Raw genomic sequence first — 26,413 nt, 5'->3', positions numbered from 1 at the left:
GCACGGTGCCTATATTACCAAATATTGTTCACATTATTCTTGCGCGTTAGAGTTGTTAGTTTTGATAAATTAATCTCAACATGGCTAGAAATTTGAATCCAAAAATAAGTATTTCTGCCCAGTTATATTATAGAGCCCGGTATTTTAGGCAGCAATAGTTAGATTGCAAAACTTTCTGAAGTGAGTAACAAGAATACTGCAACTTGCTCAACGATTTTGTTATGAGTATTGCATAAATATTTGGGGTATGGCCCATTTGAATCCCTAGAAATTATGTTACTTTCCATGCATTACGGAAGAGCGGCATATACTATACCTCCTAATAAAGAAATTGGTTCGCATTCTAACCTTTAACTGTGTAACACTCAGGAGTCTAGTTATAAAAGTTGTAAGAGCTGTTCATTTTTTACTACTACGCGCCTATAATTCCTTCATTATCATTAAAAACTGTTCAGTGAACTGACAGTTAAAAACGTATTCAGTGCAAATTCGCACAGCTGTACAGATGTGAATACACATTGCAGAGTCCGGGTAGGAGTGGTGCTCGTTCATTTACAGTAGACAACGGTGTACGCGCATTATGGGAGGAATGTATCCTGCAATGTTACTCGTGTGTTTCATTATCAAGCCGTTATAAGGCCGCTACCTTGCGATCTGTTAAAGGACAATGGCTATATCATTAAAACATGACAACTGCTAAAAAGCGACGCAGTGGCGATTTGCCACAACAATTTAAGAAAGAATGGGAGTTACTATATTTCTCTTTTCTCTTCCTTCTGACGAAGAGATCTCACAAACCATGAATTATTATAGTAAATGAGAAGAGCAATTAACACTATGTTAATCAGCAAACATGTACGGTACTAGTTTTTAACTGGTGAGTAAAATTAGTTGTACGTCTGCCATTGTAGAAACATTAGGTATTTTGTTCTTTTGTAAAGCTGTTATCGTGTGATATATGTTTCCTTGTTCCCTTTTACAGAAGAAGGGATAAATTTAAATTAATAAATATAAATTTTGTGCGAGAAACAGTTCAGATTTAACGTGAGCATAATTTTGAAAGGAAGACTTTTGCGGTTCTTTCCTAGCCCCTCCCTTCATGTGACAAGCAATGTGATTAATTGAAAATAATATTTCATGAACAATAAGTTCGATGTTCTCGCTACGGTTACTGCAAAATACATTCATCATCAACATTTGACCTATAAACGTTTCTTGAACGAGAACGCTCCCTCATCACGAGGAGCGGAGGGGAATAAAGGACGTATGTTAAGGGAGGGGGTGCACAGCTGCTCTTCTGAGACACACACACACACTGTCTGCATAGTACGAACCGACATTGTACCTTGGTGTTACGTTACTAGTGTAGTGGACGGGGATAATAAAAAATAATTACGCCAGCAGAACCTACTGCGTGGATTGAGTAGCTCAGTAGTTGCTGTTGCCGGTCCCAAGCCCGGTAAAAGGAGGAGGGTTGGCTCAATATTTCAAGTATTTGTAAAAGGTACACAACAGAAAATGAAATCTATTACATGTCTATCAATAAATCGTGGAATTAATAATTAAAATGTTTTAGCTACTGCAGTCATACAGTCCTTTCCCACAGTAGATGCTTCAGAATATCACTCCAATATTCTGCTACTGTTATGTTACCGGAAATATTTTGACATGAATATGCGATATGCTTGGAGGTCATCTGAAAGTTTGCATCACGGAAATAGAGATACAATGTGTGTGACGCGATGTTACATAGCAACCGTCCGGCTCCATGGCTAAATGGTTAGCGTGCTGGCCTTTGGTCACAGGGGCCCGGGTTCGATTCCCGGCAGGGTCGGGAATTTTAACCATCATTGGTTAATTTCGCTGGCACAGGGGCTGGGTGTATGTGTCGTCTCCATCATCATTTCATCCTCATTACGACGCGCAGGTTGCCTACGGGAGTCAAACCGAAAGACCTGCACCTGGCGAGCCGAACATGTCCTCGGACACTCCCGGCACTAAAAGCCATACGCCATTTAATTTCATTATCTAGCAACCGTGCAGGCTGTGATGTGAAGTATTGATGGATGATCATGACTAAGACACATATGGAAGACTCTTTTTACGAAAAGGGCCTCACCTCATCATACTCTAGAGATATTATTATTTCATTCTTGGTACTTTCATAGACCCTGAGTCAAATTACCCCCTTTCAGTGCACCGGATCCTACACTTGTCGACAAGACGTCTCTCTAAAACGATTCGTTAGATGCAAATAAATTAATTAATAAATTAATTTATTAATTAATCGTTATGAATTTCAGCTTCATTTATTGAAATAAATACTGTTGGTCATTTGATTTTACCAGAGGGAAATTTGACACCATATTTTTTTGTTACTGGTATTACGCTCCACTGTCTCAAGCAGGTCGTGTGGCGACGTTGGTAGACGGCAGGGCTAGAACTGGGGTGGAAGCGATCATGGCTTTAATTAATGTCCAATCCGAGCATTTATCGGGTGTAAAAATGGAAGAAGAATCCTCAGGGATGTCCACACTGACGTTCGAACGCACCATCTTCCGAATTTAAGCTAACAGCTATATGGCTTGAATTACGCACTCAACTCACTCAGCGGAAATAAAGATATCTTTGAATATGTATCTAATTGCGTTGTTATGATTACGCTACACTATATTCGACGGAAAATTTTAAGTTATACCTGTTAAATGTTTGGCGAATTTATGACTTGTAATTATGTTACGCTACCGATAATTGAATATTCAAGGTCATTTTCTATAAATTTCGTATGAATTTACTGCGATTGTTTTTAATTGGTATGTTGCACTACTTGTAAGTAATTTAAACTGTTATGCGCATTTTGTTTCTTGTTTTATTGTATTTCCTCTTTTATCCTTCTTTAGTTTTATTTCAATTCCATCTGCTTCATAATATAAGTTCTTGTAATATTGGGTTTCACACAATTTGTTGTATTTCTGTTCCTGTGATTTAATTAATATTTTCGGTTTATTTCTTAGTTTTACCACAGATAACAGGCATTGCCTTGGGGATTTCTTCTAATTGAAGTCTCTTTGTTAATAATAATAATAATAATAATAATAATAATAATAATAATAATAATAATAATAATAATAATAATAATAATAATAATAACGCCCGCAGTACCTACTGGGTGGATTGAGTAGCTCAGTAGATGCTGTTGCCGGTCCCAAGCCCGGTAAAAGGAGGAGGGTTGGCTCAATGCCGTAAAATGACAGCCGTAGAACATCCTGAGGCAACCACTAAGACTCAATACCTTAGTTGGAACATTGAGGTTGATCACAAGCAATCTCCCAAATACCTTCAACCTATTAACATGATCTCACTTTTCAACGTTGCACCAACCCCAGGCACTAGCAGACATACTAGTTTTTCTCGGTCATCGGATTCTGGGGAACCGAGAACGTCATGCGGGAATGTACCGGAGCTTCCCTATTCTCTTCGCATAAAATGTAAGGCTTTCATTGTTAGTCTACACATCAGCACACTTCGGAAAACTAGTAAGTTAAAGCAATTAACAGACATGTTAGATAACTTAAACATCCAAATTTTAGCAATTCAGGAAACCAGGTACAAGGACGAAAATTATATTGATACAGGAAATTATAGAATTTACAAGGGCAAATCAGCAGTCTCAAATTATAAGGAGCCATTACAGTTTGGTACTGGATTCGCTGTAAGAAGAAACATTGTTATCTCAATACTTAACGTTTCTTCACCTGCTGAATGAATTTCAACATTATCCATTAAATCAGGAAACAAATCTTATACATTGATTAATGCGCATGCTCCCACCAATAACTACAGTCGAAGAGATCCACAAATGATGGAAGACATCTGGGAATTGCTAAGAAAATACAGCCACAATTCCAAAATATCACATAAAAATTCTATTGGGAGATTTGAATGCCCAAATTGGTAGAGAAAAGGAATTTAGGACCATTGTAGGACTATACACAGCGCACAATAGGATTAGTAAAAATGGAGAAAGATTAATTGATTATTGCAATAAATGTTGATCTCAAATTAACACATTTATGGGTGCTTCCTTCCACATAAGAAAAAATCTGTAGATCCCCAAATTTACACTTGGGATAATTCCATATAGAGCAAGTGCCTATTTTCTAGAACAATCAAAAATAAATTTTGAATGTTAAATTTATAAAAGGAATAATTCACTCTGACCATTATCTATCCTTAATCAAGGTAAAATTTCAACCAAACAGGTCCAAATCAAGAATAACAAAAACCCTACACGTCGATCCGGAATTTCTTAAACAGAACACCAGTACTTTTATTGGAAGTATATCCACTCTCAATCCTTTGAAATGGGTAGAATTCAAGTACATTCCTTTGAAGGCTTCTCAAATTGTTGGTACACCACCCAAGAAACGCAAACACAGGTGGTGGAATGAAACCTGCGACAAGATCATAAACTTTAGAATTAAAGCCTGGCAGAAATGGAATTTTAATAAAACCGAACTAACCTGGCGGGAATTCACCAGACTACAGAAAAAAAATACCATCAACAATCATCAGGTCTGAGAAAAGCAAATATGATAACTAGAGATTGGCAAAAATTGAACAAGATTTTACAAGAATCAATATACACAACTTCTATAAAACTTTCCTAAAGAAAGATCGAAATATCCGGCACCTGGTATTCGCTTCTAAAGTCCGGAGGGAACATTAGACGCTAGTGGCCTTACGTCGCTCCGACACAGATAGGTCTTATGGCGGGAACATTAGAAACGAATAATTAAGAAAATTTTAAACTTCTAGCAGTGTATTTCAAGGGTCTTTTAAACAGTGAATCCCCTAAAGAACAACTCACCTTATAAACACCGTCATCTAATCAAGATTCAGAACCCCCAGCATTGAAAGAAGCCAAAGAAATAATCCATGGTATCAAAAATAGCAAAGCCCCAGGGGAAGGTGGCATAATTACCGAAATGATGAAGATAAAAGGTGAGAGTGCAGCCCGGAAAATCCACCCGATTCTTGAAAACATCTGGATCACTGAAGAAATCCACCCACTACATAAGGAAGGAGATAAATTCAACACCAATAATTATAGGGGAATTAACTTGATACCAGTTGCTTACACATTTCTTTCCAAAGCGTGCTCACTACACTTGAGAAACAAACAGACCGTCTAATTGGTGAATACCAGGCTGATTTCCGAAAAGGAAGATCTTGTAGAGAACAAATCCTCAATCATAAAACTATCCTACAAATACGCAAAACCAGACAAACTCTCATTACTTTTGTAAATTTCAAAAAAGCATATGACTCCCCAGTTCCTCAAACACTTTTCATTACTCCAGAATAATTTCAAGATGATAAAAGAACAAGGACATTAATCAGACAAACATTAACTGACACTACTCCAAAAGTTAAATTCCTTGGCGAAATATCTGAGTCTTTTACTATTAACACCGAGGTCCCTCAAGGAGACGGATTATGTCCGTTACCGTTCAATCTCGTACTTGATAAAGTAATCAGGACCTGGGAAAGGGAAATTAAAGGCAGACTACTTAAAGATGGAATTCACTTGCACTGTCTGGCCTTTTCGGATAACATAGCAACCCCTCCCAATTCGTCGCCATAAGACCTATCTGTGTAGATGCGACGTAGAGCAAAATCCTTCCCAATAACAGACAGGAAGCAATTCAATTCCATTGAAAAATTACATGAAATTGCCATTAGAACGGGACTTCAAACCTCGTATGAGAAAACTTAATACATGGAAGGAGCTTCACGATACTTAGACGGAATATCTATGATAACTAAATTCGGCAAAATATTTCAGGTGAACCAATTCAAATATTTTGGAGAAATTATTCAGCCCTCCGGTTTAAACTACGAAGCAAATGAAGAAACAATTCCAAATTACAGAAAGCTTACAGGAACACTTGGTATCGTCGCCATAAGACCTATCTGTGCCGGTGCGACGTAAATCCAATTGTAAAAAAAGAGGATCACTTAGAACACACAGAATAAAAAATAAACATCTCGAAAAGCAAGACTTAGACACTATAATACAGTAATCAAACCTGAATCGTAATATGCTTCAGAAATCTTTATCACTGGTGGTGGGTCTCTAGCCAAAGACATAGAAAAACAGGAAAGGAAAATTTTAAGAACATTTTTGGGCCCAGTATTTATAGAGATACTATGGAGGAAAAATTCATACCAATAAATATATTGTCATTCTGAAAAAATCTCACACGTTTCGGAAAAGATTATTTAAATTTTATGGACACATTATCAGAATGAACAGTAACAGACTAACTAAAAGAATTCTCAACCTGGCCATTTCATCTAAAAACCAAGAACGGCTGCGTCCGTAAAATTGAAACAGATCTCCAGGAAATCAACATCTCGGAAGACATTGTACAGGAAAGATGTAAATTCAGAACCAAAAATCGACAATCACCATTTTGAGGACAAACTCAACACCAGAGCCACTACGACATAGACAGAAGAACGAAGGAAGAAGCTCAGCGAGAGGGTGAAGAGTTTATAGGAGGAAAATAAGGCCAACACATGAGCTCGGCTGGTTCAATCTAGCTCCTAAGTAGGGCATAACGATGTAAAATAATAATAATAATAATAATAATAATAATAATAATAATAATAATAATAATAATAATAATAATCTACTAAAGGTAATGCCTTAGCACTTTTGCCACATCTGTCGATCTTCTGCCAGCCTCTTCCTGTTGCTGTATGAACCACATGCCAGTTCACCGACGGAGTTCCTGATGTATGACATCCATGGTCGTCCTTTAGGTCTCTTTCCCAGTACTTCACCTTCAATGATGGTTTGGAGAAGATTCATGTCTCAGTACGTCTCCAAGGAACTTTGTTTACCTCTTCTTTATCGTATTTAAAAACATCAATCCCCTTTTAGTTCTTTAAAACAAGGTCAATTTTTATCATCCAACTTGTTTTTAAATAACATTAATTATAATAATAATAATAATAATAATAATAATAATAATAATAATTCCATTTTGGGTGGTTCCTCTCCTTCATTTGTCATGCGAGTCTGTATTTGAGCGATGGTGGGTTCGGACCCCACAGTCAACAGGCCTAAATATGGTTTTCCATGGTTTCCCATTTTTACACAGGGCAAATGTTGGAGCTGTATCTTAATAAAGGCCACGGTCACTTCCATAGACTTGTACCATCCCATCGTCGCCGAAAGATATGTTGTGATAGTAAAATGTAAAATAAAAGGCCAAAATATATATTTTGTTACATTCGCCACCGGTTGGTGAAGAGCACCTGCCTTCCGACTCTAGGCCTAGATTATTCTATATTTTCTTAGTATTTATATTTTCACTTTCTCTATCGTTTACTTTTATACTTACTTCAAGATCGTCGTAAAGCATTATCTTATTACTACAGTTACAACACGTTGATAAACGTAGGGCTCTACTTCTAAAGTCTAGCATTCACCACCATTTCCACCATCCGGGTTGTTCTCTGCTCTGTGAGGGATTTGACCCATATACTCATTGCAGACGAGAACTGCGGTAATGGTATAAACTTCCACTGTCCAGTGTTTTTTGCAGCTGTGGAGTGGTTTTGTATTACACTGTCATTTCTGCTTGAGTCTCGTGTTAATGCCAGTCGCACAGACGTGTTTAATGTACGTCACAAGGTGAGTGAACATTTTGCAGGTTAATGCTCGCAGTACACGCTCATATAATTTATATTCCTCTTTCATTTTTATAACAAAGTTTTACATCTTCTGGCTAATGGATAATATTATTATTATTATTATTCAGATTGTCATGGTAATGATATTCAAGCAATTGTACAGATTTTAGGAAATCTAACCACAATAGACTTTAATTTACATTACATTTTTACGTAAAATTTGAAGCCCGGTGTTCGGGACAGCTATGTCAATCGGAGCGGTACGTTTTATTCCCTTCTCTATCACCACTATATCCAGTCTGTTCTGGATAGTCGTCTTATCCGTGATAATTGTTCGGTCCCAGTACCTTTTAATCTCATAACCTTCGAGTACAGTTTGAGGGCTGTACTTAAAGATAGGGAAGTCTTTCACCAACCAGTCCGTATTTAATGGCAAGTTCTAGGTGCAAAATCCTGACAACCGAGTCGTGGCGTTCCTTATAATACCTACCTGACAAATCCAGCATCCAGAAGTAATTGGTGGATGGTTTCTTGCGTTTGGCAGCCATAGCGGCACGAGTGCCTCGTAACTGTTTTGTCCCTCAACACGTTTTTTAGATAGCTTCTGGTTGGAATGACAGTCTTGTATAGCCGAAATAAAACCTTGTGTTCCGGGGAACACTTTCCCTGCAGTCAGCTAAAAGTCTGATGCTTCTAAATCGACATTTTCTTATCAAACTGAGTAGGGATGCTTCCCATGTAGTGGTTTTGCTAGTCATGCGTCCAGCTTTTGCAAATCAGTTCGTACTTCTCTGTGTAAGTCTTGGTGGTTAAGAAGTAACGGAGTTATATCATCCACTTCACATATAATTCGGTGCAGGTCTGAGTTTTCAGCTGATATATGAAAATGCTCCTTCAGTGACACTACTTGCCGTCTCACCTGAGCTCCAATGTCCACAATAACACGACCACCCAGATGATGTGGCAGAGTCAGTCGCTCAACTGCTGACTTTGGGTGGTATTTTCGTGCCTTGGTCATTAGGCAGCGCAGTTTATTTTCAAGATTTTCGATGTTAGTCTTGCTCCACTTGATAACTCCAAAGGAGTAGCTAAGAACTGGTATCGCATAGGTATTGATTGCTTTAGTCTTATTTTTGCTGTTTAGGCATGATTTTAGGATTACTCTGGTCCGTGTAACAAATTTCTCAACCAAGTCGTACTTTTAACCACTGTGTGTTCTGTGCGCGATATTTGCTTGATACCCAAATACTTGTAAGGCTGGTTGGAAATCATCGTTTTGATTGATCGCCCATTTCTAAGCTCAAACGAATCTTCTACACATAATTTACCTTTGACCATACAAACCATTTGACATTTGTCAATCCCAAAGTCCATACAAATGTCTTTGGAGAAGTTTTCACTGATTTTCAGCAGTTGTTCAAGCTGTTGCTGGTTGGCTGCATACAGTTTGATATCATCCATGTACAAACGATTGCACAATCGGTATTGGCTTCGTGATTTGAACTTGATGGAAAAGCCAAATCGAGTGGAGTTCAATATCCTTGACAATGGATTCATTGCCAGGACGAACCACAATAGACTTAAGGAGTCTCCTTGGAATATTCCACGCTGTAAGCTTATGGTATCTGAATGTGCCCTGTAGATGTATTGAGATGCATTTTTCTGTTCCAAGTTAGCATGGCATGAGACAGGAAGTTGATGAGTTGTGGATCAACCTTATAAATCTCCAGCACTTTTAGTAGGCAGCAATACGGCACGAAATCAAAGGCTTTCTTGTAATCTATGAATGCCATGCGCAAGTTGCGATGCATAGTGTTGGCCTGTCCACATACAACTGCATCAATGATGAGTTATTCCTTGCAACCTTTCGAAACACGTTGGCATCATTCCTGTTGTATTCCAATGATGTTATTCTGCTCACAGTGCTTGTAGATTCGTTTGGTTATATTGAACCCTTGACTTACGTAGAATTATGGGTTCAATATATCGTCGCTGCCGGGACAAAATCTGCTATGTGAAATATTTTAGCTTAGAACTTTGGCCGGTAAGGTTCTGTCATCTAAGGTGCAATACTGTGTGAATATCGTCAAGGCATTCTCGCTCTTCATAATGTAAGTGTTGCGGGTCAGTATATCTCCAAAATAGTATCACATAGGAGGTTTTGTCCCGGCAACGACGATATGATGTTATGATCTTGTACAATGTGGAGAGGCAAGTAATAGATCGATATCTCGCAGAATCATTGACTATTTTTCTCATCGTTTGGGAGAAAGTATGTGATCCCTTGAGTTAAGGATGCTGGTATTTGTGATGTTTTGATCAACTTTGCTAATTTCTCATGGGTACTCCAAAACCTTTTGTACCAAAAGTTCTGAATTTTATCTAGTCCTGGTGCTTTCCAATCGGAAATATTCACAATAACGTTAGTTACAAAATCGGTCGTCAGGGGTTCATGTTGAATTTTTTGACATTGCATAATCGTCTGCTCTTCCTCAGCTATCCAACTTGCATCTTCGTTATATTTAACATGAGTTGAATGTTGGTCTTTCCAAAATTCTTGTACTTGCTCTGTCGGATAATCTGTGTTTGAACAAGTCTGGGTCTTTTTCAATTTACGATAGAATGACTTCTCAGCTCGGTCAAATAGTGCATTATCCAGTTTCCTCTTAGCACTTTTCTTTTATCCTGCAAGCCTTGATGAAAATACTGACGACTTTTGCTTAATTGTATCCCGGACCTGATTAGGAGTAACATTTTCCTCATCGTAGTTTCTGTGAACCTGTACATAGTTTGCTTCACCAGTTTTAACGGCTTCCTTGACCTTTAGCCTTCAATGTACTCTTCGATACGAGCAATATCTTGTCTGATGGTTTCTATGCAATTCGTCAATCTCTTCTCGCACTTCGGCATTGTTATTGTTCCGCCAGCTTGTCGTGGAAATTGTCTTAAGGTGTTAAAGTCAATGCCCATTGCTCTAACTACTGTCACTGCTCCACAGTACATGTGAGCGTGGAGAGGTTCAAGGTTGTCTGCAGTGTGGATGTATTCCGGAAGCACAACTTTGTTCATCACGCTTATCACATTTGCCATTTTCTTTGAAATATTTACCTCCGGTAATTTCGGTCTCAAGCTTGGATCCATGCCTTCAAATTCCATACTGGCTCCCTTCATCAAGTTCTCTATTTTCAATTTCAAGTTGTTCTCTAGGTTTTTAGAGCCAGGACCAGTGATATCTTGTGTTGGCTCCTGCTGTTGTCTGTTGCCCTGCATTTGTTCACGATTATGAGATAAGGTGGTCAGGTTTTGCTCTTCAATACATGTGGCTGGACTATCATCAGTTGATTCAGCGTTCATTTCCGGCTTTATTTCTCGAGCAGTCATATTGAGTCTGGTCTGAGGGATCAAGTTGTTCTTTAAGATCACTCTGTGTTAGTCAGATGTTAGTTTTTGTTTTACTAAAATATCAGGATACTTATGGGTGAATTCTCTGTAAACTTTCTGCCTGTATCCAGTTATATTTACTCCAAAATTAGTAACATTGTTGTAGATAAGCATAATGTCTTCGTTCATGACATTTGTCCATTTCATGCGCTTTCTTGGCAGCCCTGCTTGGGTGAGCGCTGGCTGTGTTTTCTGCGCAGCACCTTCAGTAGGTGAAGCTCATGTTGTCATTGGGCTTCTTTGATCTGTCGACTTAAAGTGAGGGTGAGCCCCACCAAGGCATGGACGTCTCCCTGATCGCTGATCATTCCTTATAAACCTCGTTCCAGGACCAGCTGCAGTAGGGTTACCCTATTCTGGCAACTTCTTGTTTCTTGTCTGTTTTATCATCATCGCGATATTCCTACGAGAAGCTATGGATAGACGGTTAACTGCAGCGGAACCCCACAGTACTGCAGTAAGGATGTTTAACTTTTGAAGGCGCCAGAAAAATAATAACTAGCAGCACAATATCATAATGATTAAGGTAATAATATTTATCCGACCAAAATACGTACATTGTAATGGCACCGACAAGTGAAGACTATAAGTCCTAGGCAACGCCGCACAGTGGGTAATTTCTAGCATCCAGCCGGCCAAAAATAATATTTTCAACCCTTGTCTTTCGTGCGCATTTTCTGTGAGTCGTGTTTATAACACTCTTGGGTACAGTAATTAAGTACTGAAAAGTCGCGCTCTCTGATTAGATAATCTCACCGAAGGCCTAAAGTGGCTCTCCTCCGTTAGGGCATCATATTCTGGCGAGGTGAGCGAACAGTTATTATTATGTGAGGGCTCAGTAAAGACATCAGAACTAAATATTTATTTAGCTTGCAATGTGGTTATATTAGATAAAGGTATGTATTTTTATATAGTATGTAGTATTTTCTGAAAATTACTATATTGTTGTCCGAAATATGCACTTACAATTCAGGTACACGGTGTCCAAGCGCTATCTAATTATACAAATTTGAGCTGACTTTCAAAACGGATTGCCTTTGATTTCCGCTATGAAAGACTTTTCTATGAGTTATCTATACTTTAATGAATAGAAAACTGTGACTTTTTGCTGGGACCAGGTGCGACCATGAGAGTAATTAATTTTTTTTCAGAAGCCATGTACTCTGTAACCCGGAGGTCGGTTTTCGAGCCGTTGAGGAACAGCAGGGAATATAAACGGAACGATGATATTGCGAATGTTATAATTGAACATTTAGGCTTTGAGGATTGTTCTTAGGGTATATCCAAGTCAATAAGGAAATCTGTAAGTATTTTGTGTGCTAAAATTCGATCACGCTGGACAAAATATAGTAGAAAAAGGGACGAATTGCTGAAGTACAATGAAAGTTGGTTCGAGCAGAGAATGAGCCTTGCAGAAGGGCGTGCATCACAGCAATGTCAGGATGAGCCTGCAATTAGCCTACTATATCTCATTTAATGTTAAGAAAACAGCATTGTTCATATGAAAACAGGGTTGCCATATCGAACGACTCCGCTGAATGCCATCACGGGAAAACGGCGGCAGATAAATTTGTGAAATTCAGTATGTGAGTTCAAGACAAAAGGCTGAAGAAACTAAGCTACAAATTACTTTTATGAACTGTAGGGGACGTAGGGTTTACAGGGGTCACTTTTGGTTTGTACATAATCAGAGGTAAACTACGCCACGTAAGAAACCTCAGCACTGAAATAGGACTATAAGGCAAATTGCGAGAGAAAATGGACAAATAATTGTTTTGGCTCGAGGGGCGGGTGATGTATTTAATTGCATTTAATAAATTTATCCAGACAATAAAAGCTAGAAAACAGACGCAGTAAATAAATAATGCAGATGACTACAAAAGATCACAGTATTAATGTTAAAGAAATCTACCACACACGTAGGCTTATCGCATAACTCTCATTCAACACAATACATTTACGCACTGATTTAAAGCCTAAAATACACACGCAATAAATAAATACTGTAGATGACTTCACTACAGAAGTTCAGGGAGGAAACGCGTCTATTGGTTAATATCCGAAGCAAAGTGCTGGCAATACCAATGATGGAAACCGCTAGAAGATTCTTCAGAGAGGCTTCCACTTCTGCGGACATTACTGGAGTAGATATAAATTTAATATACCATCACGTGCCATCGTAGAAACACTTTCGAGTGGGTATGCCATTAATAAAGTGACATTTGGCATGTACGCAAAGGAAACTATGCAATTGTACTTACAAAAATACAAATCGTACTACATGCCTGTAACTTTGCACAAACTCTTGGGTCATGGCACTGTATTATACCTATTGGACACCTCCCCGAGGAAGCCCAGGAGACCAGGAGTAAATATAATAGGAAACCTTCCAGAAAGACACAAATACTGACCTTTTCCATAGGCTGCTTATATCATCGGACCTTTACATTACCTGCTTAGGGAAATCAAGGAGGGGGAAGTTTATTCCGCTTTTACGAGAAGTGATCAACTTACTGTGTAAGCCTCATATATTTCTGGTTCGGCCGAAGGAGATAATGAAAGTGACGATAGCGATTCTGATGTAACTCCATCTAATGAATAAATTGTTTGGCAAGTACATGTATTCCTGTATCTGCTTTTAAACATTCTAAACAGCATGTCCCACTATTAACATCTATTTAATTTCTTAAAGCTATAACGAAAAATGATTAATATTACAAAGATTACTAATTCTATTCCTGGCATAGTAATTTGTTCTTTGTACTTGATTGAGCACACACTTAATTATCTCCAATAATAGCAGTTACATACTAAGGTTTAGGTAAAACGGTCCATTAGTTTCCGAGATACGATTTTTGGCCGGCTAGATTCCTGAAATTACGCACTGTGCGCCGGTGAGAGTATGCAGAGTGCCCGAAATTGTAATGTTTTCCATGGCATTGATGGCGAATAGAACAAAATGGCTGACACTTAGGGCAAATGCAAATATAGTAAATAAATATACTGTCTCTCTTAATAGTGTTACCTGTGGATTTGAGACAAACAAGACGACTAACGCCTACGGCATAAAGGACACGGAAAGCTTATGTTTAAAAGCAATATCAAACGATCACAAATTCACCAGACAACACCAACACACACTCAATATATGCCACAGAGTCACAAATATTGCCACGAAGCCGCTAACGAAGCACAGTTCTCCCTTATAGATGCAGATATGTTGCACTAACACCACACATGATTTAGTGTATGGCCGCCATATTATTATTATTATTATTATTATTATTATTATTTTATAATTAACCATTATAAACTACGTTTCTAACTCTTTGTTCCCATATTTTTGTTGTATTACTTTCCTTTAGGCTATTATCCTCCCTTTGTTTCATGTTGCTCCGGTGGTACCTTTGGTCAACTTGATATTTGTGAATTTTTAATATAATACTATCTTTGTATTGGGCATCATCTTACGTGATTTATACCAATTTCAGTTTGTTTTTGATTTCGGCAATCCATTTCTTACCATCTGTCCTTCAGAAATAGCTCCAAACAAGGACTGACGCAGACAGGGAATTGTAAGTAGAGGAAAAAAACAGAGCGAATCTAATAATTGCTGAATCTAAGAACAATTCTGGGGAAGATTTCGGTAAAGCCTGGAAAGGCTAGGGCAAGCGACAAAGAAACCTTTCTGGACAGTAATAAGGAATCTTAGAAATATATGGTAAAAAACCTGAATAGTGTTTTGGTTAAACCATACGAACTCAAAGACAGTTTCGGAAAAAGTACAAATAGGGCTCAGTTACAATCGCCTGAGAAAAATTTACTCAATTACAATATTAAAAATTACTTTTTTCGTGAAGTAATTAGTAAAATCATAATTGCTGTTACTTCACAGAACGTATTTAGGGAATCACTGACTTATTTTTCACATGGGGATGGAATTGTGCCAAGGTTTGCAAGGAAAAAATTAATTGCTCCATTCTGTGTTATTTAGCACTGAGACAATAAGTGGCGATCACCACTAGGTGAGACTAATCTAATTTATTTCTCCCAAGCAAAAGTTCTAAGTCATTTTCTTGTTTTCATTATTTTCAGCAAACCAAATTCAAAATATTTATTTGCCGGGGTAATGGAAACACCGTAACCCCTTCACCGTTCAATGCTTATTCCGGTTACATTCTCGAACCTGTAGGTAGAAGTGGTAAGAGGCAGCTGAAAGGGATACCACGAACTATCAATTTGGGAGCGCGTGTTTGCGACCACTGCTCCCACTTACTTGTGTCATTGTTCTCGGTCAACTATTTTTCTTTCCCGACCTTCATGTTATAAGGTTTCCGAGACTTAGGGAGTGTTTCATTTTTAAGCCCTTTGAGGCCCTTCACTTCCCTTTTACCGGTACCATCACATTTTGAAGTATAGAACCTCCTCCATTTTCTTCATTTTCCTTCTGATTATTGTTAATAGAGGATGGTTGTCCAGTTTTACTTGCTCTTAAGACAATAATCACAATCCCTACCACCACCACGACCAAGTGATACACGATTATCTAAATCTCAACCAGCAACCACAACAACCTGCGAGTAAATGAACGAATGTACGTCGAATCCTGGAATTATACACGTGGCGATGGCTGGAGCTCCAAAGATGCCGTAACACTGTTGTTATGTATCCATACTGCCATCTCTGTGGTAGGAGAACTGCATAGTGCACGCAGTTGTTAGGTTATGTCTTTGTTGGTGCGCGGACTGGTCTAGTGTGTTCGCCCAGCTGTATAAATGGAGGCAAGCACAGAAGAGCAGAGAAGTGTCGCTCATTTTCTGGTGGCAGTGGGTGCTAGAGTACGCGAAACTCATCGTCTCATGTCTGCTGTGTATGGCGAACACTGCATGTCCATGACAAGTGTGCGCGACTGGCATAGAAGATTCCGAGAAGGGCGCACATCAATGCCTGCATGCTTCCAATCTGGCGGAGGCTACGATCCAGCTATTTGGTTGAGGAACACTTCAACATCCTCCGTCCAGCCAGTATCTTTCATCTTGTGATTTTCACATTTCTGGTGACCTGAAGAAAGACATTCAAGTAGGTCGGTTTCAGTCAGACGAGGAAGTGCAACAGTGGGTGCGGATGTGGATCCGTCAGTGACCTACCTCTTTCTACAAAACTGATCATCTCGTCTCCCAGTGGGACAAAAGTATTAATGCTTTTGGTAATTACTTTTTGAATAAAACCATTCAAAGGTCACATTGTAGACGGTGTTCCGTTTTAACTTGACTGGCCCTTATATATTGATTACTGTTATTAAAATGTAGAGATTACAATTTTATTTTCAGAAGTAACTTAAATTAAAAGTAAAAATTATATCCCTTGAAAATAAACAATTACAACTAAAATTACTAAAACGTAATCGTTACTAGCGACTCAATTACTTCCAAACTCCGCTCATAATTGATCCTATGGAATCACTGGAGCGATGGAAGGAATATTTTTAAAATCTTCTCAACGCAAAAGGGATTTTTTGCTATATGTTTTTAGTCACACCGACACAGATAGTTCTTATGGCGACGAAGGGATAAGAAAGGCCTAGGAGTGGAAAGGAAGCGGCCGTGGCCTTAATTAAGGTACATTCCCTGGTGTGAAAATGGGTAAATATGGAAAACCATTTTCAGGGCTGCCGACAGTGGGGTTTGAACCCACTATCTCCCGGATTCATGCCCACAGCCGCGCACTCCTAACCACACGACCAACTCGCCCGGTCAAAACGGAATCCATCTGATAACGTCGCGAACATCCGAGGAGGGGAGGTGGACAATGATGTTGGTTGAATTACACTTGAGGAAGGGGAAAGGGTGGTCAATGAACTTCAGTGTCATAAAACTGCAGGAATAGATGAAATTGGACCTGAATGGTGAAATATAATGGGAATGTATGGAGGAAATGGCTTTACTGAGGAATAAGATTAGCATGGAGTGTTAGTAAGATACCTTCAATGACGAAAGCAGTAATTACGCCTGTCTGTAAGCAAGGGAGTAGGAAGGATTGCAAAAACTATTGATGTATCTGATTGATCACTGCACCAGACAAGGTGTTCACTGGAGTTTTGAATAGGAGGGTGCGAACAGTGTTTGAAAGTAAGTTAGATGAAAACCAATGTGGGTTCACACCACATAGGGTCTGTCAAGATCTGATTTTCAATATGTTCCAGGTAACTGAAAAATGCTATGAAAGGAATGGCCAGTTATGCGTATGTTTCGAAGATTTAGAGAAGGCATATGACACAGTACCGAAGGAAAAGATGTTCGTTGCACTGGGGAAATATGGGATTGATGTTAGATTATTAAAAGCAATCAAAGGCACTTATGTTCTCAATGAAGACATGCCCGGAAAACGGGCTAACTCACTCTTTAATAAAACGGAGGAATATTGAGCTTTATGAATTGGGTTGAAGAAGCAGGACAATATTAATGTTTAAAAAAGGAAATGTACGTTTAACTTCTTTGATCCTTCACAAAGCTATGTCCGATATTACTGCAATGTTTACATTCACTATTAACCTATTATTACTATTATTATTATTATTATTATTATTATTATTATTATTATTATTATTATTATTATTTTCTTCAATTTGCTTTTGTCCACCGACACAGATAGGTCTTATGGCGATGATCGGATAGGAAAGGACTAGGAGTGAAAAGGAAGCGGCCGTGGCGTTACTTAAGGCACAGCCCCAGTATTTGCCTGGTGCGAAAACAAAAATCCACGGAAAACCATCTTCAGGTCTGCAAATAGTGGGGTTCGAATGCACTATCCCCTGAATACAGCTCACAGCTGCGCGACCCTAACCGCACGGCCAACTCGCTCGGTCAAAGTAATCTTCAAATCCAGTTCTCTGGATTACGATTCATTTTGAGATAATTTCCACAACTTCTTCATTTTCGTCCACATTTCCCTCTTTTACCGCCAACATTGTATCTCTTTATATTTTCAGTATCGAGTGCCGACGTGAACGCTGTTCGGGCACTGCAATATTAATATGATTTAACTACGTATTAGATCATTGCAATTACCGAGGGAGTTGGCCTTGCGGTTAGGATAGTGCAGCTGTGAGCTCGCATCTGGAAGATACTGGATTCGAATCCCACTGTCAGCAGCCCTGAAGATGGTTTTCCGTGGTTTCCCATTTTCACACCATGCAAATGCTGGGGCTATACCTTAATTAAGGCCACGGCCGCTTCCTTCCCATTCCTAGGCTTTTCATGTCCCATCATCGCCATAAGACCTATCTTTGTCGGTGTGACGTAAAGCAAATAGCAAAAAAAAAAAAATGTACGAATTACAAGTAGTCTCTTAGTACTAATGCAATCATCTCCTTGTTGACCCTTTTAGTCGCTCTTACGACAGGCAGGAAATACCGTGGGTGTATTCTTCCCCTGCGTCCCTCACCCACATGGGGTCAGAGGAAAAAAAATCACGCCGGATATACATCAAGAATGCTTAGTAAAACTATATAATACAAGCAATACTATACAATACTATACTATAGTAGCAAAACCCGACAGACGTTGTCCTGCCTGTGTACATTTATTTACCTCAGCATTCACGACACTAATATCGGTCGTTTTCGATTACTTTTACATTTCATCCTCTCCCTTTGTGCTGGGAGGTGTGTCCTGCCCCCACACTATTTGATAAAGGCAGAAATAATTTTTGAAGAACACACCATAATCTTGACATACAGTTGGGTAGGCAACCCGCTGATCGAACTTGTCTTGCGGTTTGCTTATCTTCCCATATTTCATTTTTTCACCCCTTAGTTCCGAACTACCAATCAGATTTCGTTCAAACCACTTCATAATCCCTCTCAGATGTAATAAGAACAAACTGGGAAAATTGCAGCGAAATCGGTCCAGTAGTTTTTGAGTCTATTAGCTTCAAACATACCAACATCCAATTTTAGATATATATATTATGCTCCCCAAAATGATATGATGTTTAGTGATTATCTCCTTTGTTTGTTAAAGTTTCAGTACAACCACTGGTGAAGCTGTATTTACAACGGATATATTTTCTTTAGTAAGCTGATGTTTACGGCAGCGGTTACATGTTAAACATGGCACTTAAAAGGTTAATACCTTTGTATTTGTACTTGGGGATCAAAGGTCTTACCCTTTGAACAGCCGCAAACCATGTCTATGTTAGTCTTGTAAATTCGCGACGAAACTACAGGGATAAGAGGAATGAACTAAAGAAGCTACTCATGTTTTGTAAATATCACGAATGTAAATGGTATTCAATGTGATTTATTCATGATAAGATTTTAAAATCTCATAGCACTCCCAGTGGCCATATTTTGCAGTGTGTTATGAATATATAGACCATAAACGTGTCAAGAAGGATAAAAAACCTGCATAACGTGAAAATGAAACCTGAAGAACGTTCAACGTTCTATTTCTCTCTCTTTCTTGGTCGTTCATTCTTTCTACTCGGCAGAATACATTTCCACACGCAGTCCTCGAACAGTGTTTCTCCCTTGTGAAAACCTTACAAGAAATATACTGCGCGTATACGTTTGTGTTTATACTCAAGTACAGACAATTCGTGGTTATTTGCATTAATGAAGGGCAGAACATGCATAAAATCGAATAACACAGATAATCCAATTCAATTACTTATTTAAAAAAAATTTTACAACTTGCTTTACGTCTTACGGTGACGATGGGATAGGAAAGAACTAGGTATGGGAAGGAAGCGACCGTGTCCTTAATTAAGATACAGCCCCAGCATTTAGGTGTGTGAAAATTGGAAAGCACAAAAAATCATCCCCAGGGCTGCCGACAGCATCGTCCAAGCTCACTATCTCCCGAATGCAAGCTGATAGCTACGAGACGCATACCGCGCAGCAATGATAATTCACGGAACAATTCGTCTTTTGTTTGTACACATTGTAGGGGCGGTGGTAACATTTTCCACCCTTCCATTGGTCGAACGATTTTGAAGTGTGACATCTAATTCTTCTTTTGCAGACTTTTTATATATTTATGTTTTGAAGATGCATCACAATTCCTACCGTTCTGCAAGAAATACCCCAGAGTTTCTTACCTTAAAATCGCGAACAGTTTCTACTCCTATTCTATAACCTGCAACCAACTTCTGTGGTCTCCAAATTTTATTTTCAAACGTTTTTCCGCCATAACGAGATAAAACTCAAGACTCTACAACAGCGATCCTCAAACTGAGTGTCATGAGATATTTTCAACTGGGCACAAACAACGTAGTCAAAAGAAAATATAAGCATGCGACCTGATACATAAAATATACATACGGAATTAAAACTAAATCAATATTAGTGCAAATACGAGTAATTTAGTTACATGTTTATTTTATCTTCTCCTTTACGGACACTTCAAATGTATGAACCCTGAAAGACTCACAAAATAAATAGTCTAAATCTAAGAAAGCAAAGGTAAAACAAAAGCAGAGACTGCAGAATCGATCGGTATAGTACGATATGACCTTAAATTGGTACGAAAAACACGAAAAGACATCCAAAACAGGGAGGTTTTTCGATCCAAAATTCGCAAACAGAAAAGAGCGGCCCACTCGGAAAGAATAAAAGAAATATGGATACAAAGAAAGAAAGAAAGAAAGAAAGAAAGAAAGAAAAAAAGACAAACATGCTTCTCGAAGTACTAAATGCGCTTCTACACAACTAACGATAATTAACGGGAAATTTTCTTCAGCTTATCCGATTTATTTCTGGGGTTGGTCCAGCCACCCTACTCATTACAGAGTTAACAATGTTTTGCATATTCTGGCATTGCGCACAACTTACATTTTTTTATATGTACGGACTGTAGGGGCTGCCTGGGCGAGGTGGTAAAGGCGTGCTCGGTTCGCCCGGAAGGACGTGGGTTCGAATCCCCGCCAGGAAGTCGTAGAATTTAAGAAACGAGAATTCCACTTCCGGAGGTGTATATGGCCCTGAGGTTCACTCAGCCTACACCTAAAATTATTACCAGATTAATTTCTGGTGTCAAAGGCGGCAGCGCGTAGAGCTAACCACTCTACCCCCTCACGTGCCGAGGTTAACAATGGTGGAGACCTTTACCTTCCACTCTTTCAAGGGCCTTCATGGCCTGAACGGAGGTGACTTTGCTTTGCTTTGCTTTGCTTTGCTTTGCTATATGTATGCACTCTACGTACATTATCCACTCTATTACGAAGGGTATGATTGCATTTATTGATAGTAAAATTTTGCATTCAGGCACAGGCCTGTGGGCACCCCATTGCTATGCTTTGTCTCCATTTGCTGAACCTTCCGTTGATGCACCATCTGCCCTGAACTTTCATGCTTGCACTGTATGCGTTCTCGTGGCAATTATGCTTTTCCATAACCGTATAATGCTGCTGCCTGCCTGATGGAAGTCTACATGGTGTTGATACTGTGGTAAGTCAGTTCGAGACCCGTTGGTAGAACATTAGAATAGTGGCCACCAGTATAGGAGAAGTACCTGTAGTGGTGTACAATTTCTAATCAATAGATTGCGTGCTAAAAAGCCTGCGTTTAATTCCAAACCTCTCCGTACAGTTCATTCGCGGTGGGGTAATAATGAGGCTCTTGTTGGAGATTCGTCCGTCAGATGGAGGCGTTAAGCCTTGAGCTGAAACCTTGGTGTTATTCGAAAGGAGTAAGCTGTGTGTAAACACCGATCTTTACTCTATACTACCTCCTCCTCCTCCTCATAAAATCAAAATCATCTCACAACCCGACGCGCAGGTCACCCATGGGCATCAAATAGAATGATCTGCCACAGGCGAGCCGAACATGTCCTCGGACACTCCCGGCACGAAGATCCATATCCTAAATTAATAAATTCACATACAAAGATTCATATTCGTTTTAGAATGTTATGCATTTCAGTGTTCTGCAAGCCTCTGTGAATTTACTAAACACCTCCACAGCTCTCTATTTGGAACCAGCTCTGTGGCCTCCTTTATTTCCGCAACCATTTTCCTAGAAACTGAGTCCAACCATCGTCGTCTTGTATGTAACAATGTAACACACACTAAATGAATATTGCCAGCCCCGCGGTGTAGGTGTAGCGTGCCTGCCTCTTACCCGGACGACTCCAGTTTGATTCCAAGCCAGGTCAGGGATTTTTACCTGAATCTAAGGGCTGGTGTAATTACAGTTGAAGAGCTACCTGACGGTCTAGAAAGCCAAGAATAACGGCCAGAGGGTTTGCCGTGCTGACCACATGATAGTCGTAATCTGCAGGCCTTCGGGCTGAGCAGCGGTCGCTTGGTAGGCCATGGTCCTTCGGGGCTACTGCGTCATGGGATTTGGTTTTACTAAATTAATAATAATGCTGCTAGTAGTGTTGAGGGTATGTGCAGTCCTAAGTCTGTGACCCTGTCACTGAGCACACTTGCAATGTTGTTAGGTCAGGGAGTCAGTGGATACATCCCGGCGAACGAACTTCAAGTCAGTCCATGAAGTGCTTACAAAAGCAATAAAACCCACATTATTATTATTATTATTATTATTATTATTATTATTATTATTATTATTATTATTATTATTATTCGCCTTGAGAGTCAATGAAGGTCACGTTCCGCTGCCGCGTGCATCGTTGGGCTTCAGGCCTGTGAAAGGTACCATCCTGACATTTAATTACAGATGTAACGAGAAACCCAACAGTCTCCCGAATACAGAGCTAGCAAGTAGCCATAATTGGCCACGCACAGAAATAACCTGTTCGGTTGATTCACTGATGTTCAGCTCCATGTAGTGACGGAATATTCGAATAATTTAAATATTCGAGTATCCTCCACCCGAATCGAATAAAATGATGGAATGAGTTTCAGATATCATTCAGCTGAATCGCAAACGGTATTCGGATGCGTCGTGAATCAATTTTTTTGTTTGAGTGTGTCGGATGGATAATTTATTGATACAAGCGAATAGATGAACTCTTACGAAGATTAGAAATAGGCCTACGCCTTTTCCCAAACGTATCTCCAAATGTTGAAATTAAATGATTGAATTAACTTTCTTAATAATATCACTTTGAATTCGAATACTTCGAAAGCCTTCAAAATGTAATTGCCTCATTCATTCGAATGCAGTTCCGAACAAATAATCGAAAAAATAATTGCATGGAAAATTAATCGAGTAACCGAAAAAATGAAATAATCGAATAAGCGATTATTTTGCAATCGATTATCCTCGCTCAAAATGTTAGCTTTCTTCCCTCTGGTCCAGGAGGTCCAGGGGATTTTAACATTCATTGGTTAATTCTGATGGCTCGGCTGCTGGGCGTGTGTGTGTGCGGTTTACACAGTAAGAATTCATCATAGGTAGGGTCCAATCTCACAGATGCGCAGGTCGCCTATAAGGAGTCAATTCGAAAGACCTGCACCAAGTCTCTCCGGGAGCCACACGTCATTAATTAACTAATAAAACCACACCGACTGAATGACGGCGAATACACATGAAATATGTCAACTCACATGGTATAATAAAGAAATAGGATGATTAGGTACACGTTGTGATTGATATAGTATCATTAGCTTATTTGGGTCAAGACGTGGACTCGTACGGTTCTAAAAATAAAGGATGCAAGTATATTGGTGAGATATCAAGATCCAATAAGGTAAATACAGGGGTACGCCAAGTTGACGGTTATTCACCCCTTCTATTCAACTGTGTTCTAGAGAAAATTGTAAGAATTTGGAATGTAAAGCATAAAGAGCATAACATGTTGCCGGTAACTTTGGGAGAAAAAACAAAGGCATTGAAATATATTGCCTAGCATTTGCAGAGATTTTGCAATATTGTCAGAAAACCTAAGAAGTTCAACAACACAAATCAATCCCTTGGAATAAATAACTAAGAAGACAGGTTTGAGAATCTCTGTAGAAAATTAAAATTTATTACAAACATCAAAAATGCTCCAACATTTTTGGCAACAGATATTGGTCCAGTGGAAAGAGTAACGAAATTCAAATTCCTGGGAGAAATAAGTCAATAAAAATGTTTAGACAAATCTTCAGTAGAAGAAAGGGTACACAAGATGGACAGAGAAAATGGTATAACAAATAACGTTTATAACAAAAAGTGCCCATCCAAAAATCTTAAAATAAGACACTACACTACAGTGGTGACACCGGAATGCTTATATGCAAGTGAACGCCTGGTACCAAACTATAGATTAGATAATCTTGAGATACTAGAAAGGAGAATCATGAGAAAAGTCTTAGGCCCTGTGAAAACAACAGAAGTATGTAAATTAAGATATAATGATGAAATATACAGGAACATAGAAAACATAACAGAAACCATAAGAAAAAGGATATTGCAAGTTTTCGGACATATTTACAGAATAGATGATTCCAGATTAACAAAATTATTTTCAAGTACCTTTGGGACAAACAGGCAACAACTAGCTGGATTCAAGATATAAAGAAAGATTTAGAAATAAATAATATAATAGAATGGACAGAGACATTTTTAGAAAGAGGGTTGTAAGTATGGAACGATTCCAAGGAAGATTGAACAAGAAACCTGGTGCGAAGTGGTCCAAGAACAGTAGGAAACAGCATGGTGAAAGGATGAAAGAATATTGGAAGGAGCAGAAGAGAAAACAACAAAGTATGAAGAACTAAACTGAAATTGGCACATGATCTTTAGCAGATTTCATCGGAAAGAAGAAGAAGTGGAAGAAGAAAGGATGCAAATAAAAATATTCTTCGTCTCAGGATTTAAGTTTTAAGCAGTCATCACTAAAACTCGATGCGCAGTCTGTAGTCTCCAAAAGCTTTTCCCTACCTTCCTCCACAAAGGACTGAGTTTAAATTCAAAGGCTTCTGTAACTCTTTTATGAGGGACACAAAACCATTTACTGTACCTGCGCTGGAGGTGGATTAATAAAAGTCGCGCAACAAGTCAGCCACAGACACGCACAGAGAGAAACTGACTGTGCGATGCAGTAACAGATATTGGCTTACCATAGCATTAGAATTTTACCAGCAGAAAGAACAATATAATATCATTGATATAACTCTCAAGCCGTCTATTAAGTTTGAAATACATTCTCTGTTCTTTAAACATAAGCAATCAATATGACAGTGATGATGATGCCCTAAGATCTCGACAGTGCGTATCCGCTGAATTGACGCAGCCTAGAATGTACTGTAGTCACCTGTGACGTTCGTTTTCCGTCATAAATCCAAATGATCGCAGTTAAAGCAATGACTAACGCTTCAGTTAAATAAATGGAGATCTCGGAGTTGGATTAGAAGACCTAAAGAGTTTTGTCGAACTCGGAGGTTTGGGGGTGGGCGACAGTACGACAAATCCATTGTATCCTCTACTAGTCGTAAGAGGTGACTGAAAGGGTAATACAAAGGGCCATCAAATTCTGAGCTTGCGTCGGCGACCATGGTGTCTCTAGCTGAGTCTGGCGTTGCTTTCACTTACTAATTGCGTCAGGCTCCTCGCTTTTATATAATTATTCTACCAGACCTTTCTTGGTCAAATCTGGTTCTCTTCCTACTACGATGGAATTAAGTTTGCTAGACTAAGGTTTCATTCATTTTCATGCTCTTTATGACTATTCCTTGCATTTTCTGGTAGGCCCACCCTTATTCTCGAAGGAACCGGCAGCTTTTATCTTTAGTCAGATTCGGGAGATAGTAGGTTCGAAACCCAATGTCGACAGCCCTAAAAATGGTTTTCCGTGGCTTCCCATTTTCACACCAGGCAAATGCTGGGGCTGCTTCCATCCCACTCCTAGCCCTTCCCTATCCCATCGTCGCCATAAGACCTATCTGTGTCGGTGCGACGTAAAGCAACTAGAATAAAAAATCTTTAGTCAGATTAATGCTTACAGAGTATGCTTGTACAATTTTTATTTATTTATTTATTTATTTATTTATTTATTTATTTATTTATTTATTTATTTATTTATTTATTTATTTATTTATTTATTTATTTATTTTATTTTGAGTTTAGCAGTGGCGAAGTTAGGGCTCGTGGCTCCCTCTCACACTTAACCGCATAAATTACAAGATTATAAATAATATAAAATAAATGCACTATTCTACTATAAAATCACAGATAACTAACCTAAATAACTGATTTTGATAACATGTATTGTAGAAAGAAAGAAAAGCTCGAAATAAAATAAAATAGATCCGTAGCATAAAAGTAAACAAAGCAATAAGCGAAGTCACCTCCGTACAGGCCATGGAGGCCCTTGGA

This window comes from Anabrus simplex, chromosome 7, assembly GCF_040414725.1.
Source record: "Anabrus simplex isolate iqAnaSimp1 chromosome 7, ASM4041472v1, whole genome shotgun sequence".
In the NCBI taxonomy this organism is placed as follows: Eukaryota; Metazoa; Arthropoda; class Insecta; order Orthoptera; family Tettigoniidae; genus Anabrus; species Anabrus simplex.
Note: the sequence above shows the minus strand (reverse complement) of the source record.